Source organism: Triticum dicoccoides, chromosome 6B (assembly GCF_002162155.2).
Source record: "Triticum dicoccoides isolate Atlit2015 ecotype Zavitan chromosome 6B, WEW_v2.0, whole genome shotgun sequence".
NCBI lineage: Eukaryota > Viridiplantae > Streptophyta > Magnoliopsida > Poales > Poaceae > Triticum > Triticum dicoccoides.
Genome location: NC_041391.1, coordinates 659,126,106 through 659,143,001, shown reverse-complemented (window position 1 = coordinate 659,143,001; position 16,896 = coordinate 659,126,106). Strand labels below are relative to the sequence as shown.

At 44.8% G+C, this 16,896-nt stretch overlaps 1 non-coding gene and 1 pseudogene across 1 annotated transcript; both read right to left on the bottom strand.

Annotated features, from left to right (window-relative positions):
- Positions 1–14,246: 14,246 nt before the first annotated feature.
- On the bottom strand, positions 14,247–14,407 carry LOC119326831. Its single transcript, XR_005158198.1, has one exon. It is a non-coding gene; the product is annotated as a U1 spliceosomal RNA (small nuclear RNA).
- Positions 14,408–15,940: 1,533 nt separating this feature from the next.
- On the bottom strand, positions 15,941–16,069 carry LOC119326868 (annotated as a pseudogene).
- Between the last annotated feature and the right edge of the window lie 827 nt (positions 16,070–16,896).

Below are 16,896 nucleotides of genomic sequence, written 5' to 3'. Positions count from 1 at the left end.
GTGCTATGTCCATGGCTTGCGCTCATGTATTGAGTAAGAGTTGAAGAAAAGCTGAAGCGCGTTAAAAAGTATGAACCAATTGCTCGGCTCGTCATCGGGGTTGTACATGATGGGAGTATGTTGTGTAATGAAAATGAAGCATGGCCTAACTATATGATTTTGTAGGTATAAGCTTTCTTTGGCTATGCTATTTCGATAGGACATGATTATTTGTCAGTATGCTTCAAAGTATTATTATTTTTATGTTTTATAAGCTTTTATCTTGAATCATTTGGATCTGAACATTCATGCCACAATAAAGAAAATTACATTGAGAATTATGCTAGGTAGCATTCCACATCAAAAATTCTGTTTTTTATCATTTACCTACTCAAGGACGAGCATGAATTAAGCTTGGGGATGCTTGATACGTCTCCAACGTATCTATTATTTTTTATTGTTCCATGCTATTATATTACCTGTTTTGGATGTCTGTCGGCTTTATTTTACATATTTATATCATTTTTGGGACTAACCTACTAACCGGAGGCCCAACCCGTATTGCTGTTCTTTTGCCTATTTCAGTATTTCGAAGAAAAGGAATATCAAACGGAGTCCAAACGGAATGAAACCTTCGGGAGCATGATTTTTGGAACGAACGTGATCCGAAGAACTTGGAGTGCAAGCTAAGAAGCAGTCGAGGCGGCCACGAGATAGGAGGGCGCGCCCACCCCTCCTGGGCGCGCCCCCTGTCTCGTGGACCCCTCGGGCGGCCACCGACGTACTTCTTCCTCCTATATAAGCATACATACCCCAAAAACATCCAGGGAGCCACCGAAGAAATATTTCCGCCACCGTAACCTTCTGTATCTGCGAGATCCCATCTTGGAGCCGTCGCTGGCGTTCTGCCGGAGGGGGAATCCACCACTGAGGGCTTCTACATCAACACCATAGCCCCTCCAATGAGTTGTGAGTAGTTTACCACAGACCTTCGGGTCCATAGTTATTAGCTAGATGGCTTCTTCTCTCTTTTTGGATCTCAATACATGTCGGGGAACGTTGCAGAAAATAAAATTTTTCCTATGGTTTCACCAAGATCCATCTATGAGTTCATCTAAGCAATGGGTGAAAGGGGAGATGCATCTACATACCACTTTGTAGATCGCGAGCACAAGCGTTCAAAAGAACGGGGTTGAAGTAGTCGTTCTCGTCGTGATCCTATCACCGGAGATCCTAGCGCCGAACGGACGGCACCTCCGCGTTCAACACACGTACGGTCAGCGTGACGTCTCCTCCGTCTTGATCCAGCAAGGGGGAAGGAGAGGTTGATGATGATCCAGCAGCACGACGGCGTGGTGGTGGATGCAGCAGAACTCCGGCAGGGCTTCACCAAGCTGCTGCGGGAGGAGGACGAGGTGTAGCAGGGGAGGGAGGCGCCAAGACTTGGGTGCGGCTGCCCTCCCCCTGCCCTCCTTTATATAGGCCCCCAAGGGGGGGCGCCATCCCTCGGAGATGCAATCTCCCAATGGGGCGGCGGCCAGGGGGGTTGGAGTGCCCCCCAAGGCAAGTGGTGCGCCCCCCCACCTAGGGTTTCCAACCCTAGGCGTAGGGGGGGCCCAAGGGGGGCGCACCCGGTGGACCCCCTCCCACTTCATCCCACGGGGCCCTCCGGGATAGGTGGCCCCACCCGGTGGACCCCCGGGACCCTTCCGGTGGTCCCGGTACAATACCGGGTGAACCCGAAACTTTCCCGATGGCCGAAACATCACTTCCTATATAGTTTTCTTTACCTCCGGACCATTCCGGAACTCCTCGTGACGTCCGGGATCTCATCCGGGACTCCGAACAACATTCAGTTTGCTGCATACTCATATTCATACAACCCTAGCGTCACCGAACCTTAAGTGTGTAGACCCTACGGGTTCGGGAGACATGCAGACATGACCGAGACAACTCTCCGGTCAATAACCAACAGCGGGATCTGGATACCCATGTTGGCTCCCACATACTCCTCGATGATCTCATCGGATGAACCACAATGTCGAGGGTTCAAGCAACCCCGTATACTATTCCCTTTGTCAGACGGTATGTTACTTGCCCGAGACTCGATCGTCGGTATCCCAATACCTCGTTCAGTCTCGTTACCGGCAAGTCACTTTACTCGTACCGTAATGCATGATCCTGTGACCAGACACTTGGTCACTTTGAGCTCATTATGATGATGCACTACCGAGTGGGCCCAGTGATACCTCTCCGTAACACGGAGTGACAAATCCCAGTCTCGATCCGTGTCAACCCAACAGACACTTTCGGAGATACCTGTAGTGCACCTTTATAGTCACCCAGTTACATTGTGACGTTTGGTACACCCAAAGCACTCCTACGGTATCCGGGAGTTACACGATCTCATGGTCTAAGGAAGAGATACTTGACATTGGAAAAGCTCTAGCAAAACCAACTACACGATCTTGTGCTATGCTTAGGAATGGGTCTTGTCCATCACATCATTCTCCTAATGATGTGATCCCGTTGTCAACGACATCTAATGTCCATAGTCAGGAAACCATGACTATCTGTTGACCAACGAGCTAGTCAACTAGAGGCTTACTAGGGACGTATTGTGGTCTATGTATTCACACGTGTATTACAATTTCCGGATAATACAATTATAGCATGAATAAAAGACAATTATCATGAACAAGGAAATGTAATAATAATCCTTTTATTATTGCCTCTAGGGCATATTTCCAATAGTCTCCCACTTGCACTAGAGTCAATAATCTAGTTACATTATGATGAATCGAACACCCATATAGTTCTGGTGTTGATCATGTTTTGCTCGCGAGAGAGGCTTAGTCAACGGATCTGAGACATTCATATCCGTATGTACTTTGCAAATATCTATGTCTCCATCTTGAACATTTTCACGGATGGAGTTGAAGCGACGCTTGATGTGCCTGGTCTTCTTGTGAAACCTGGGCTCCTTGGCAAGGGCAATAGCTCCAGTGTTGTCACAGAAGAGTTTGATCGGCCCCGACGCATTGGGTATGAATCCTAGGTCGGTGATGAACTCCTTCACCCAAATTGCTTCATGCGCTGCCTCCGAGGCTGCCATGTACTCCGCTTCACATGTAGATCCCGCCACGGCGCTCTGCTTGCAGCTGCACCAGCTTACTGCTCCACTATTCAACATATACACATATCCGGTTTGTGACTTAGAGTCATCCAGATCTGTGTCGAAGCTAGCGTTGACGTAACCCTTTACGACGAGCTCTTCATCACCTCCATAAAAGAGAAACATGTCCTTTGTCCTTTTCAGGTACTTCAGGATATTCTTGACCGTTGTCCAGTGTTCCTTGCCGGGATTACTTTGGTACCTTCCTACCAAACTTACGGCAAGGTTTACATCAGGTCTGGTACACAACATGGCATACATAATAGATCCTATGGCTGAGGCATAGGGGATGACGCTCATCTCTTCTTTATCTTTTGCCGTGGTCGGGCATTGAGCTGAGCTCAGTCTCACACCTTGCAGTACAGGCAAGAACCCTTTCTTGGACTGATCCATTTTGAACTTCTTCAAAATCTTATCAAGGTATGTGCTTTGTGAAAGACCTATGAGGCGTCTCGATCTATCCCTATAGATCTTGATGCCTAATATGCAAGTAGCTTCTCCAAGGTCCTTCATTGAAAAACACTTATTCAAGTAGGCCTTAATGCTGTCCAAGAATTCTATATCATTTCCCATCAAAAGTATGTCATCTACATATAACATGAGAAATGCTATTGAGCTCCCACTCACTTTCTTGTAAACGCAGGTTCTCCATAAGTCTGCATAAACCCAAACGCTTTGATCATCTCATCAAAGCGAATGTTCCAACTCTGAGATGCTTGCACCAGCCCATAAATGGATCGCTGGAGCTTGCACACTTTGTTAGCATTCTTAGGATCGACAAAACCTTCCGGCTGCATCATATACAGCTCTTCCTTAAGATAACCATTAAGGAATGCCGTTTTGATGTCCATCTGCCATATCTCATAATCATAGTATGCAGCAATTGCTAACATGATTCGGACGGACTTAAGCTTCGCTACGGGAGAGAAAGTCTCATCATAGTCAATCCCTTGAACTTGCCGATAACCCTTAGCGACAAGTCGAGCTTTATTGATGGTGACATGACCATCCGCGTCCGTCTTCTTCTTAAAGATCCATTTGTTTTCTATCGCTCGCCGATCATCGGGCAAGTCAGTCAAAGTCCATACTTTGTTTTCATACATGTATTCTATCTCGGATTGCATGGCTTCTAGCCATTTGTTGGAATCCGGGCCCGCCATTGCTCCTTCATAGTTCGAAGGTTCACCGTTGTCTAACAACATGATTTCCAGGACAGGGTTGGCATACCACTCTGGTGTGGAACGTGTCCTTGTTGACCTACGAAGTTCAGTAGCAACTTGATCAGAAGTACCTTGATCATCATCATTAATTTCCTCTCCAGTCGGTGTAGGCACCACAGGAACGTTTTCCTGAGCTGCACTACTTTCCGGTTCAAGAGGTAGTACTTCATCGAGTTCTACTTTCCTCCCACTTACTCCTTTCGAGAGAAACTCTTTTTCCAGAAAGGATCCGTTCTTGGCAACAAAGATCTTGCCCTCGGATCTTAAGTAGAAGGTATACCCAATGGTTTCCTTAGGGTATCCTATGAAGATGCATTTTTCCGACTTGGGTTTGAGCTTTTCAGGTTGAAGTTTCTTGACATAAGCATTGCATCCCCAAACTTTTAGAAACGACAGCTTAGGTTTCTTCCCAAACCATAATTCATACAGTGTCGTCTCAACGGATTTAGACGGTGCCCTATTTAAAGTGAATGTAGCTGTCTCTAGAGCGTATCCCCAAAATGATAGCGGTAAATCGGTAAGAGACATCATAGATCGCACCATATCCAATAGAGTGCGATTACGATGTTCGGACACACCGTTACGCTGAGGTGTTCCAGGCGGCATGAGTTGTGAAACGATTCCACATTTTCTTAAGTGTGTACCAAATTCATGACTTAAATATTCTCCTCCACGATCTGATCGTAAGAATTTTATCTTTCGGTCATGTTGATTCTCTACTTCATTTTGAAATTCCTTGAACTTTTCAAAGGTCTCAGACTTGTGTTTCATCAAGTAGACATACCCATATCTACTCAAGTCATCAGTGAGAGTGAGAACATAACGATATCCTCCGCGAGCCTCAACGCTCATTGGACCACACACATCAGTATGTATGATTTCTAATAAGTTGGTTGCTCGCTCCATTGTTCCGGAGAACGGGGTCTTGGTCATTTTGCCCACGAGGCATGGTTCGCACGTGTCAAATGATTCATAATCTAGAGACTCTAAAAGTCCATCAACATGGAGCTTCTTCATGCGCTTGACACCAATGTGACCAAGGCGGCAGTGCCACAAGTATGTGGGACTATCGTTATCAACTTTACATCTTTTGGTATTCACACTATGAATATGTGTAACATTACATTCGAGATTCATTAAGAATAAACCATTGACCATCGGGGCATGACCATAAAACATATCTCTCATATAAATAGAACAACAATTATTCTCAGATTTAAATGAGTAGCCATCTCGTATCAAACGAGATCCAGATAAAATGTTCATGCTCAAACTTGGCACTAAATAACAATTATTGAGGTTTAAAACTAATCCTGTAGGTAAATGTAGAGGTAGCGTGCCGACGGCGATCACATCGAGCTTGGAACCATTCCCGACGCGCATCGTCACCTCGTCCTTCGCCAGTCTCCGCTTATTCCGCAGCTCCTGTTGTGAGTTACAAATGTGAGCAACGGCACCGGTATCAAATACCCAGGAGTTACTACGAGTACTATAAGCTACACATAAATTACATGTATATCAAATATACCTTTAGTGTTTCCAGCCTTCTTGTCCGCTAAGTATTTGGGGCAGTTCCACTTCCAGTGACCCTTCCCCTTGCAATAAAATCACTCAGTCTCAGGCTTGGGTCTATTCTTTGACTTCTTCCCGGCAACTGGCTTACCGGGCGCGGCAACATCTTTGCCGTCCTTCTTGAAGTTTTTCTTACCCTTGCCCTTCTTGAACTTAGTGGTCTTATTGACCATCAACACTTGATGTTCTTTCTTGATTTCAACCTCTGCTGACTTCAGCATTGAAAATACCTCAGGAATGGTCTTCACCATCCCCTGCATATTGTAGTTCAACATAAAGCTCTTGTAGCTTGGTGGGAGCGACTGAAGGATTCTGTCAATGACCGCCTCGTCCGGGAGGTTGATCTCCAGCTGGGACAGGCGGTTGTGCAACCCAGACATTTTGAGTATGTGCTCACTGACAGAACTGTTTTCTTCCATCTTACAACTATAGAACTTGTCGGAGACTTCATATCTCTCGACCCGGCATGAGCTTGAAAAACCATTTTTAGCTCCTCGAACATCTCATATGCTCCGTGTTTCTCAAAACACTTTTGGAGCCCCGGTTCTAAGCTGTAAAGCATGCCGCACTGAACGAGGGAGTAATCATTAGCACGTGATTGCCAAGTGTTCATAACGTCTTGGTTCTCTGGGATGGGTGCTTCACCTAGCGGTGCATCTAGGACATAATCTTTCTTGGCTGCTATGAGGATGATCCTCAGGTTCCGGACCCAGTCCGAATAGTTGCTGCCATCATCTTTCAGCTTAGTTTTCTCTAGGAATGCGTTGAAGTTCATGTTGACATGAGCGTTGGCCATTTGATCTACAAGACATATTTTGCAAAAGTTTTAGACTAAGTTCATCTAATCAAATTATTTAATGAACTCCCACTCAGATTAGACATTCCTCTAGTCATCTAAGTGTTACACGATCCGAGTCGACTAGGCCGTGTCTGATCATCACGTGAGACGGACTAGTCATCATCGGTGAACATCTCCATGTTGATCGTATCTTCCATACGACTCGTGTTCGACCTTTCGGTCTCTGTGTTCCGAGGCCATGTCTGTACATGCTAGGCTTGTCAAGTTAACCCTAAGTGTTCTGCATGTGTAAATCTGTCTTACACCCGTTGTATGTGAACGTAAGGATCTATCACACCTGATCATCACGTGGTGCTTCGAAACGACGAACTTTAGCAACGGTGCACAGTTAGGGGGAACACTTTCTTGAAATTATTATAAGGGATCATCTTATTTACTACCGCCGTTCTAAGTAAACAAGATGCATAAAACATAATAAACATCACATGCAATTATATAGTAGTGACATGATATGGCCAATATCATATAGCTCCTTCGATCTCCATCTTCGGGGCTCCATGATCATCTTCGTCACCGGCATGACACCATGATCTCCATCATCATGATCTCCATCATTGTGTCTTCATGAAGTTGTCACGCCAACGACTACTTCTACTTCTATGGCTAACACGTTTAGCAATAAAGTAAAGTAATTTACATGGCGTTCTTCAATGACACGCAGGTCATACAAAAATAAAGACAACTCCTATGGCTCCTGCCGGTTGTCATACTCATCGACATGCAAGTCGTGATTCCTATTACAAGAACATGATCTCATACATCACAATATATCATTCATCATTCATCACAACTTCTGGCCGTATCACATCACATGACAATTGCTGCGAAAACAAGTTAGACGTCCTCTAATTGTTGTTGCATCTTTTACGTGGCTGCAATTGGGTTCTAGCAAGAACATTTTCTTACCTACGAATAACCACAACGTGATTTTGTCAACTTCTATTTACCCTTCATAAGGACCCTTTTCATCGAATCCGCTCCAACTAAAGTAGGAGAGACAGACACCCGCTAGCCACCTTATGCAACTAGTGCATGTCAGTCGGTGGAACCTGTCTCACGTAAGCGTACGTGTAAGGTCGGTCCGGGCCGCTTCATCCCACAATACCGCTGAAGCAAGAAAAGACTAGTAGCGGCAAGAAAGTTGACAAGATCTATGCCCACAACAAAATTGTGTTCTACTCGTGCAATAGAGAACTACACATAGACCTAGCTCATGATGCCACTGTCGGGGAACGTTGCAGAAAATAAATTTTTTCCTACGGTTTCACCAAGATCCATCTATGAGTTCATCTAAGCAACGAGTGAAAGGGGAGATGCATCTACATACCACTTTGTAGATCGCGAGTGGAAGCGTTCAAAAGAACGGGGTTGAAGTAGTCATTCTCGTCGTGATCCTATCACCGGAGATCCTAGCGCCGAACAGACGGCACCTCCACATTCAACACACGTACGGTCAGCGTGACATCTCCTCCGTCTTGATCCAGCAAGGGGGAAGGAGAGGTTGATGATGATCCAGCAGCACGACGGTGTGGTGGTGGATGCAGCAGAACTCCGGCAGGGCTTCGCCAAGCTGCTGCGGGAGGAGGACGAGGTGTAGCAGGGGGAGGGAGGGGCCAAGACTTGGGTGCGGCTGCCCTCCCCCTGCCCTCCTTTATATAGGCCCCCAAGGGGAGGCACCGGCCCTGGGAGATGCAATCTCCCAAGGGGGCGGCGGCCAGGGGGGTGGAGTGCCCCCCAAGGCAAGTGGTGCGCCCCCACCTAGGGTTTCCAACCCTAGGCGTAGGGGGGGCCAAGGGGGGCGCACCAGCCCACTAGGGGCTGGTTCCCCTCCCACTTCAGCCCACGGGGCCCTCCAGGATAGGTGGCCCCATCTGGTGGACCCCCGGGACCTTTCCGGTGGTCCCGGTACAATACCGGGTGACCCCGAAACTTTCCTGATGGCCAAAACAACACTTCCTATATAGTTTTATTTACCTACGGACCATTCCGGAACTCCTCGTGACGTCCGGGATCTCATTCGGGACTCCGAACAACATTCCGTTCGCTGCATACTCATATTCATACACCCCTAGCGTCACCGAACCTTAAGTGTGTAGACCCTACGGGTTCGGGAGACATGCAGACATGACCGAGACAGCTCTCCGGTCAATAACCAACAGCGGGATCTGGATACCAATGTTGGCTCCCACATTCTCCTCGATGATCTCATCGGATGAACCACGACGTCGAGGGTTCAAGCAACCCCGTATACTATTCCCTTTGTCAGACGGTATGTTACTTGCCCGAGACTCGATCGTCGGTATCCCAATACCTCGTTCAGTCTCGTTACCGGCAAGTCACTTTACTCGTACCGTAATGCATGATCCCGTGACCAGACACTTGGTCACTTTGAGCTCATTATGATGATGCACTACCGAGTGGGCCCAGTGATACCTCTCCGTAACACGGAGTGACAAATCCCAGTCTCGATCCGTGTCAACCCAACAGACACTTTCGGAGATACCTGTAGTGCACCTTTATAGTCACCCAGTTACGTTGTGACGTTTGGTACACCCAAAGCACTCCTACGGTATCCGGGAGTTACATGATCTCATGGTCTAAGGAAGAGATACTTGACATTGGAAAAGCTCTAGCAAAACGAACTACATGATCTTGTGCTATGCTTAGGAATGGGTCTTGTCCATCACATCATTCTCCTAATGATGTGATCCCGTTGTCAACGACATCTAATGTCCATAGTCAGGAAACCATGACTATCTGTTGACCAACGAGCTAGTCAACTAGAGGCTTACTAGGGACGTATTGTGGTCTATGTATTCACACGTGTATTACGATTTCCGGATAATACAATTATAGCATGAATAAAAGACAATTATCATGAACGAGGAAATGTAATAATAATCCTTTTATTATTGCCTCTAGGGCATATTTCCAACAATACAATGTTCCCCCCCTCTCTTGTGGAGATCTATTCGATGTAATCTCTTTTTGCGGTGTGTTTGTCGAGATCCAATGAATTGTGGGTTTATGATCAAGTTTATCTATGAATAATAATTGAATCTTCTCTGAATTCTTTTATGTATGATTGAGTTATCTTTGCAAGTCTCTTCGAATTATCGGTTTGGTTTGGCCTACTAGATTGATCTTTCTTGCCATGGGGGAAGTGCTTAGCTTTGTGTTCAATCTTGCGGTGTTCTTACCCAGTGACAGAAAGGGTTGCAAGACACGTATTGTATTGTTGCCATCGAGGATAAAAAGATGGGGATTATATCATATTGCTTGAGTTTATCCCTCTACATCATGTCATCTTTCTTAATGCGTTACTCTGTTCTTATGAACTTAATACTCTAGATGCATGCTGGATAGCGGTCGATGTATGGAGTAATAGTAGTAGATGCAGGGAGGAGTCGGTCTACTTGTCATGGACGTGATGCCTATATGCATGATCATGCCTAGATAACATGATAATTATTCGCTTTTTTATCAATTGCTCGACAGTAATTTGTTCACCCACCGTAATACTTATGCTATCTTGAGAGAAGCCTCTAGTGAAATCTATGGCCCCTGGGTCTATTCTTTATCATATAAGCTTTCAATCTACTTTTATTTGCATCTTTACTTTCTACATCTATATCCCAAAATACCAAAAATATATTTATCTTATCATATTATCTCTATCAGATCTCACTTTCGCAAGTGGCCGTGAAGGGATTGACAACCCCTTTATCGCGTTGGTTACGAGTTCTTTGTTTGTTTGTGTAGATTCGTGGGACTTGTGAGGAGCCTCCTACTGGATTGATACCTTGGTTCTCAAAAACTGAGGGAAATACTTATGCTACTGTGCTGCATCACCCTTTCCTCTTCAAGGAAAACCAAAGCAAGCTCAAGACGTAGCACACGGCCTCGGGCCCAACAACTTGTTTACAAGCGGCAGGCTGCGACTCGCCTGACGAGCGCGGGGACATATCCTGTCGAAGTGGGGCCCAGGCAATCACGAGGAGATGATGACGCTGCTCGGCCTAGATTTTCTGTGGCTGATTCGCCGCGTGCATCATAGCTGGCGACCACAGAAGATCCAGACCCGGCTGCTGCTACCGACAACACCGGTCTAGAGCTGCATTCAGATCCTCCTCGGGATCGGCAGAGGATCAGCCTGATCCAGGTGCGGGATCCTCTGCGCCGAGGGTTTCTGTAGTGCCTCCTGCTACTACTCCACGTCGCACACGGCTACAACAAGGTTTAATTAAACCCGTTGATTATAAACATATTACAAAATATGGGATGATTTGTTTAACAGGTGAACCAGGAGAACCTAACACTCTTGAAGAGGCTCTTGGTGATGCACTTTGGAGAAAGGCAATGCATGATGAAATTGTGGCACTAAGGAAAAATAAAACATGGCACTTGGTTCCTCCAAGACAAGGTAAAAATCCTATTGACTGTAAGTGGGTCTTTAGGATAAAAAGAAAAGCTGATGGAACTATTGACCGTTACAAAGCTAGACTCATTGTAAAGGGTTTTAAACAAAGGTATGGTATTGACTATGAGGACACGTTTAGTCCAGTTGTTAAAGCAGCTACCATACGCCTTGTCCTGTCCATTGTCGTGTCTAGGGGATGGAGTCTACGACAACTGGATGTTCAGAACGCGTTCCTCCATGATGTTCTGGAAGAAGAGGTTTACATAAAACAACCTCCTGGGTTTGTAAATGCACAGGCACCACTTCATGTGTGCAAAATTGACAAGGCTTTGTATGGACTGAAACAGGCTCCAAGAGCGTGGTATTCTCGCCTTAGTAAAAAGATGCAAGCACTTGGTTTTATTCCTTCAAAGTCTGACACTTCGTTATTCATTTATAACAAGTCAAGAATATCCATATTTGTTCTCATTTATGTTGATGATATAATTGTGACAAGCTCATCTGATGAAGCAATAACAGCGCCGTTGAAGGATTTAAGTGCAGAATTTGCTCTCAAAGATCTAGGAGATCTACACTACTTTCTTGGTATTGAGGTTAAGCAGCACAAGGATGGTCTTCATCTCTCTCAAGAAAAGTATGCAACAGACTTAGTAAAAAAGGATGGTCTGCAAAGTTGTAAGCCTGCACCCACTCCTTTATCTAGCACAGAAAAATTATCACTTGCTGAAGGAGAACTTCTGGACTCAGAAGATAGTACAAAGTACAGAAGCCTAGTAGGTGCTCTTCAGTACTTGACATCGACACGACCAGATATCTGATTTGCGGTTAACAAAGTATGTCAATTCCTTCATGCACCTACCACAGTTCACTTGACTGCTGCAAAACGCATAGTGAGATATGTGAAAAATACATTGAGCATTGGTCTGAATTTTAGCAAGTCATCCTTCACACTTATCAGTGCCTTCTCTGACTCAAACTGGGCAGGGTGCTTAGATGACAGACGCTCAACTGGTGGTTTTGCAGTGTTCTTTGGACCTAATTTGATATCTTGGAGTGCAAGGAAGCAAGCCACAGTTTCTAGATCTAGCACAGAAGCAGAATATAAAGCCCTGGCCAATGCAACCGCAGAGATCATATGGGTACAGTCAATTTTGAAGGAACTAGGCATGAAAAACACTAAAGCTCCATGTCTATGGTGTGATAATCTAGGTGCTACCTATTTATCAGCAAATCCAGTTTTTCATGCTAGAACTAAACATATTGAGATAGATTTTCACTTTGTCCGTGAGAGAGTTGCAAACAAACTCTTAGACATTCGGTTCATTCATTCCCAAGACCAAGTTGCGGATGGTTTCACCAAAGCTCTTCCCACAAAAAGTTTTGAAGTCTTCAAGTATAATCTCAACTTGATGAAGTTGTGATTAAGGGAGGGTGTTAAACACAATATGCGTGATATGATCGTGTGTACAGCAAGGAGGATCACCACCGAAGGAGGAGTAGTTATACATGATATTCATGTACTCTTTATCTTGTTTTATCTCTTGTATTCTTCTCTCCCAAGATGTAATCTCTCCAACAACCTGTACGCTTATTAGGGCTCGCAACCCCTCTATTTAACATGCAACACGTCAGCCTGGATCGGCAAGACGTTTCCACAATCGCACAGTAGGAACACTGCTGACTTGTGCCAATGGTCAATGTGCCAATTTCTTTACTCCGTTTAAAAAAAGGGTCAAATCTTGTGCTGACTTGTAGGAACACTGCTGCAAGTGACTTGTGCCAATGTGTTTGTCAAAGCAGACTTGCATAACAGGTAGCGTATATGTGTGTGTGCCTAAACTAGTATATCTTACTTTGGAAATGAAAGCTTGGTCAGCTGGAAGGAAGGTTATACTACTCAGCTGTTGGACTGAACAGATAAGAGTTCCTTATATACATTGGGGTTTCTGTTAATTTTGCTATGCTAGTCTAATTGATGATACCCTGAACCATGCTGCCCATCCATGAGATCAGAAGACTCGGATGGTGAAGATGTTCCTCCACCCAAGAGGAATATCTTTCTAAGAAATAAGAATGATGGCCGGTAAAGTCATGGCTAGGAACAGGAAAGGGCTTTCAGGCCATGCATAAAAGAGTTGCCGACACTAAAGAAGCCGGACGAGCCAGGTTTCTCGGTCGAACCCTACGAGTAAGGTATAATGTTCTATCCAGAACGGCCACTGATTCTCTAGCTCTGCTACCAAGTTAGGCCTTGATTGGATTGTCGTTTCCAGCGCTTTTACCCTTGTAAAATATACAGCGCTTTTACCTCTGTGAAATATACAGACCACAATCCCTACTTTTGATTCTCAGGTGGAATTTGCACACGGACGGTAAGATACACTTGTAAAACAAATACAGGTGTATAAAAATACACCGATTCCAAGCAGAACTTTAGTCTTCTTTGCTGCATTGAGGAGACTGTTTTTTTGACGGTGCATTGAGGAGACTGTAACCCGGTAGGAATTCGGATTCGCAGAACTGGTCGTTGATGCGAGAATGCTAATTAACACTGAATCCCAAATGCATGGTGGGATACCTTACCAAGAGATGCTTATAACAGTTTAAAGTACACATATATAATATAGTCATCGGTACGTTGTACATTTGTAAAATTCTTGGTGCCTCAGCACAGGGTGCCGCTACACTGACTGTCTGAGCTTCAAAGAAATCCTGACATTGATGCCATAGTCTGTACCATTTTGGAGCCTATAAACTGACTGTCTGTCTGTACAAGGTTTGCTATTTTGTTGAAAGTATAGACTGTAAAGGCCACTTGAACATCAACTTCAGGTAATGCTGCATATGCGTCTCATCACACTGTCTATTTCTAAAATGCCACACTAGATTGAGTGACCTGTCAGCAATTTGAAACCATATAAGCTGACTCTGCAAGGCCAGGATAAAGTAACTGAAACTGAACGTGAATTCAGCACAAAGAACCACTAAAGTAGGAAGGACAAAACTTAATTCAGAGAATTGGCAGGGGCCGCGCGAACGCGTACCCCCTCTACCACAAATTACGACGTCCACTCTCCCACTTGGGGAGATGGTAGGCCAACGCATCCACCAAGTGCAATGTGGACCACTAGCCTAGGCCACGACTCTTCTTGATCAGCCGTCGACCCCGTCCAGGTAAGTATGTTGCAAGGGTGCACCGAGGGATCATTATATAGCAGGCTCTCCCTCCCTTGCCTCCTCTCGCTGGCCGAGGTGGTACTAAACAAACTAACCAAGACTCTAAGAGCGCAGCGCCATGGTGCACCTGGTGCAAGGTCGTGGGCCTGATTCTGATGGGATTTTCGGCGCTCAGGCCCAGTTCATTAGAAAAACGACCTCTCTTCGAAATCTTAGACGTGGGCTATCCGCCGCGCCCACACCCAAGCCCACATGAATCATCTTCGTGGACGTCCACGGGTAAAAAGGTGCTGAAGACATGGCCGCGCGGGGGAGCACCACCGAAGGGTGTTGGGGCCGGAAGACGGGGACCAGGTGTGGCACAACCGCACAAGGAGCAATTGCACCCAGGGGTTGGCAATATCGACGAGGTGCGTGAGAGCCCTGAGGACCAAAGAAGGGAAGAACAAGGTACTGTAAGAGTATGTGTTTTCTTGCTGATATATACGTTGGGGTTCTCTGCTAATTTGTGCTAGTCTATAATTGATGATACCCTACTGAACCCTGAACCTGAAGCTTCAGTTACAAGCAGGACCTCACGCCCTGAGGAGTTTTATTCTGAGAAGCACCAATTTTCCTTATTCTGAATTTTGCAGGTTATCTGTTGTCCTAGAGATTGTAGTAGGTGACCACACATTGAATAAACTAGCATCTGATGCTTTTTAATAATTCGTGCACTCTTGGATCATGGATGTTAGCAACTGACAGACTCATCACTCATGCACGTATACAGTTGGTGTTCTAAAATTTTGTTTGCTCTAAAGGCAGAAAGGATATCCATGTGAACTCTGAAGACAGGAACGGGTACTCTGAAACCTACGTTCATCGTTGTATGACGCTAAGTCTTTAAATCTTACAGGACCAAGTATAACGATAATATGTGGACATCCCGCTAAACCCACTTGTCCCGCATAAATCATATGTGGCCACAATATCAAGTATAACATTCTTGTCGCTTATACTTCTTGCCCAGTATCTTCCAAGACTATATCCCATATTCTTTCTAACTTGTGAAATTGTCAAAGCTACTGGAGGTGTTGCAAAGACTGCCTGTGAAGGGGCTGTATATATATACAACCTGCTACTTTACTTGTTAGCTACCTTTTTATATGCAACCAAAGTCATGTATGGTATCTGGATGCTTTTATATGCAACCTTTCAACATTTCATATGTCAAAATTCACCAATTTTCAAGTCAAATGTGTTGCTCAAGTTTTCATCCTTCTTTCTAATATAAGGGATCTAATAATGTAGCGATTTTTTTAGAAGCCTGCTGGAAAATGAGTTGCAAGAATGAAACTGGGTGTAATATTAGGTACCTCGACTGTGATATTACGCCAAATCAGACATCGGCTAGTACAACTTATGTCTTCAACAGCTGCAATGCTAGTACTATTTCAATAATAAAGGTCCAATGTTTAATTTAGAGAATTGGCAGGGGCCAAACAAACACATAAATCCCTACAACTATAAAATATCAAATTTAATTTAAAGAATTGGCAGGGGCCGCGCGGACGCGTACCCCTCTACCACAAAGGTAAGCCAGCGCATCCACCAATTGCAATGTGGACCACTAGCCTAGGCCACGACTCTTCTTGATCAGTCGTCGACCCCGTTCAGGTAAGTACTACCTCCGTTCGGGTTTATTGGTCCCTATTGTATTTCGTGCCAAATTTTGACTATAGATTAAACTAACAAAATGTTCAAGCATGTCACCAAACATTATTTTTTGAAAACTATGTTCAAATATGAATCCAATGAGATAATTTTTCTTGACATGCATTAACATTTTGTTAGTTAAATCTTTAGTTAAAATTTGGCACAAACTACAAAGGGGACTTATAAACCAGGACGGATGTACACTAGTAGAAAAACACCTAATAGTCCCGGTTCGTAAGGGCCTTTAGTCCCGGTTCATGAACCGGGACTAATGAGTCGTTACTAATACCTCCACCCATTAGTCCCGGTTCAAACACGAACCGGGACCAATGTGCCTCCACGTGGCCCTGTGCGTCGAGCCCAGTCAGGGGGCCTTTGGTCCCGGTTGGTGGCACCAACCGGGACCAAAAGTCCATGTTTTTTTAGAAAAGTGGCTGCTTTAGAGGTTTTGGGGGTTATTTTTAGGTTGTTATTAGCTAGCTAATAGAGAGAAGTGTCCTCTCTTATATCTTCGTCCTTGGTTTACCAACGTTGCTGCTATATATGTTCATTTCACCCGCTGATATAATAACTCATGCATGCTCGCATCATACATCATCATATATAATAACAAGTCCTACTAATCATGCATTATCATACAACTTCTACTCGTTATTAATAATAACTCATACGATCATCATCCTCATAGTCATCAAACCCAACCCTACATAATTGTTCTTAGCACATGATCATCAGTATCATGTAGGACATGACCTAAACACCCTTAAGGTAAAATAACATAAAACAATATAGACCC